Genomic DNA, 3629 nt, shown 5'->3' on the forward strand with positions numbered 1-3629 from the left:
ACCCTTCACTCCTTCACTAATCTAGAAGAGGACCCAACCCTTCACTCCTTCACTAATCTAGAGGAGGACCCAACCATCCAGTCCTTCACTAATCTAGAGTAGGACCAAACCCTCCACTCTTTCACTAATCTAGAGGAGGACCCAACCCTTCACTTAGTCACTAATCTAGAGGATGACCCAACCCTCCACTCCTTCACTAACCAAGGGAAGGACCCAAACCTCCACTCCTTCACTAAACTAGAGGAGGACCCAACCCTCCAATCCTTCACTAAACTAGAGGAGGACCCAACCCTCCACTCCTTCACTAAACTAGAGGAAGACCCAACCCTCCACTCCTTCACTAATCTAGAGGAGGACCGGACCCTCCACTCCTTCACTAATCTAGAGGACCCAACCCTCCACTCCTTCACTAATCTAGAGGAGGACCCAACCCTCCACTCCTTCACTAATCTAGAGGAGGACCGAACCCTCCACTCCTTCACTAATCTAGAGGAGGACCCAAACCCTCCACTCCTTCACTAATCTAGAGGAGGACCGAACCCTCCACTCCTTCACTAATCTAGAGGACCCAACCCTTCACTCCTTCACTAATCTAGAGGAGGACCCAACCCTCCACTCTTTCACTAATCTAGAGGACCCAACCCTTCACTCCTTCACTAACCTAGAGGAGGACTCAGCCCTCCACTCCTTCACTAATAAGGGGAGGACCCAACCCTCCACTCCTTCACTAATCTAGAGGAGGACCGGACCCTTCACCCCTTCACTAATCTAGAGGAGGACCCAACCCTTCACTCCTTCACTAATCTAGAGGAGGACCCAACCCTCCACTCTTTCACTAATCTAGAGGAGGACCCAACCCTTCACTTAATCACTAATCTAGTGAAGGACCCAACCCTCCACTCCTTCACTAACCAAGGGAAGGACCCAAACCTCCACTCCTTCACTAAACTAGAGGAGGACCCAACCCTCCAATCCTTCACTAAACTAGAGGAGGACCCAACCCTCCACTCCTTCACTAAACTAGAGGAAGACCCAACCCTCCACTCCTTCACTAAACTAGAGGAGGACCCAACCCGTCACTCCTTCACTAACCGAGGGGAGGACCCAACCCTCCACTCATTCACTAATCTAGAGGAGGATCCAACCCTCCACTCCTTCACTAACCTAGAGGAGGATCCAACCCTTCTCTCCTTCACTAATCTAGAGGAGGACCCAACCCTCCACTCCTTCACTAATCTAGAGGAGGACCGGACCCTCCACTCCTTCACTAATCTAGAGGACCCAACCCTCCACTCCTTCACTAATCTAGAGGAGGACCCAACCCTCCACTCCTTCACTAATCTAGAGGAGGACCGAACCCTCCACTCATTCACTAATCTAGAGGAGGATCCAACCCTCCACTCCTTCACTAACCTAGAGGAGGATCCAACCCTTCTCTCCATCACTAATCTAGAGGAGGACCCAACCCTCCACTCCTTCACTAACCCAGAGGAGGACCCAACCCTCCACTTTTTCACTAATCTAGAGGAGGACCCAACCCTCCACTACTTCACTAACCTAGAGGAGGATCCAACCCTTCACTCCTTCACTAATCTAGAAGAGGACCCAACCCTTCACTCCTTCACTAATCTAGAGGAGGACCCAACCATCCAGTCCTTCACTAATCTAGAGTAGGACCAAACCTTCCACTCTTTCACTAATCTAGAGGAGGACCCAACCCTTCACTTAGTCACTAATCTAGAGGATGACCCAACCCTCCACTCCTTCACTAACCAAGGGAAGGACCCAAACCTCCACTCCTTCACTAAACTAGAGGAGGACCCAACCCTCCAATCCTTCACTAAACTAGAGGAGGACCCAACCCTCCACTCCTTCACTAAACTAGAGGAAGACCCAACCCTCCACTCCTTCACTAATCTAGAGGAGGACCGGACCCTCCACTCCTTCACTAATCTAGAGGACCCAACCCTCCACTCCTTCACTAATCTAGAGGAGGACCCAACCCTCCACTCCTTCACTAATCTAGAGGAGGACCGAACCCTCCACTCCTTCACTAATCTAGAGGAGGACCCAAACCCTCCACTCCTTCACTAATCTAGAGGAGGACCGAACCCTCCACTCCTTCACTAATCTAGAGGACCCAACACTTCACTCCTTCACTAACCGAGGGGAGGACCCAACCCTCCACTCATTCACTAATCTAGAGGAGGATCCAACCCTCCACTCCTTCACTAACCTAGAGGAGGATCCAACCCTTCTCTCCTTCACTAATCTAGAGGAGGACCCAACCCTCCACTCCTTCACTAACCCAGAGGAGGACCCAACCCTCCACTTTTTCACTAATCTAGAGGAGGACCCAACCCTCCACTACTTCACTAACCTAGAGGAGGATCCAACCCTTCACTCCTTCACTAATCTAGAAGAGGACCCAACCCTCCACTCCTTCACTAATCTAGAGGAGGACCCAACCATCCAGTCCTTCACTAATCTAGAGTAGGACCAAACCCTCCACTCTTTCACTAATCTAGAGGAGGACCCAACCCTTCACTTAGTCACTAATCTAGAGGATGACCCAACCCTCCACTCCTTCACTAACCAAGGGAAGGACCCAAACCTCCACTCCTTCACTAAACTAGAGGAGGACCCAACCCTCCAATCCTTCACTAAACTAGAGGAGGACCCAACCCTCCACTCCTTCACTAAACTAGAGGAAGACCCAACCCTCCACTCCTTCACTAATCTAGAGGAGGACCGGACCCTCCACTCCTTCACTAATCTAGAGGACCCAACCCTCCACTCCTTCACTAATCTAGAGGAGGACCCAACCCTCCACTCCTTCACTAATCTAGAGGAGGACCGAACCCTCCACTCCTTCACTAATCTAGAGGAGGACCCAAACCCTCCACTCCTTCACTAATCTAGAGGAGGACCGAACCCTCCACTCCTTCACTAATCTAGAGGACCCAACCCTTCACTCCTTCACTAATCTAGAGGAGGACCCAACCCTCCACTCTTTCACTAATCTAGAGGACCCAACCCTTCACTCCTTCACTAACCTAGAGGAGGACTCAGCCCTCCACTCCTTCACTAATAAGGGGAGGACCCAACCCTCCACTCCTTCACTAATCTAGAGGAGGACCGGACCCTTCACCCCTTCACTAATCTAGAGGAGGACCCAACCCTTCACTCCTTCACTAATCTAGAGGAGGACCCAACCCTCCACTCTTTCACTAATCTAGAGGAGGACCCAACCCTTCACTTAATCACTAATCTAGTGAAGGACCCAACCCTCCACTCCTTCACTAACCAAGGGAAGGACCCAAACCTCCACTCCTTCACTAAACTAGAGGAGGACCCAACCCTCCAATCCTTCACTAAACTAGAGGAGGACCCAACCCTCCACTCCTTCACTAAACTAGAGGAAGACCCAACCCTCCACTCCTTCACTAAACTAGAGGAGGACCCAACCCGTCACTCCTTCACTAACCGAGGGGAGGACCCAACCCTCCACTCATTCACTAATCTAGAGGAGGATCCAACCCTCCACTCCTTCACTAACCTAGAGGAGGATCCAACCCTTCTCTCCTTCACTAATCTAGAGGAGGACCCAACCCTCCACTCCTTCACTA

The sequence above is a fragment of the Oncorhynchus clarkii genome, chromosome 24 (assembly GCF_045791955.1).
Source record: "Oncorhynchus clarkii lewisi isolate Uvic-CL-2024 chromosome 24, UVic_Ocla_1.0, whole genome shotgun sequence".
NCBI classification, from domain to species: domain Eukaryota; kingdom Metazoa; phylum Chordata; class Actinopteri; order Salmoniformes; family Salmonidae; genus Oncorhynchus; species Oncorhynchus clarkii.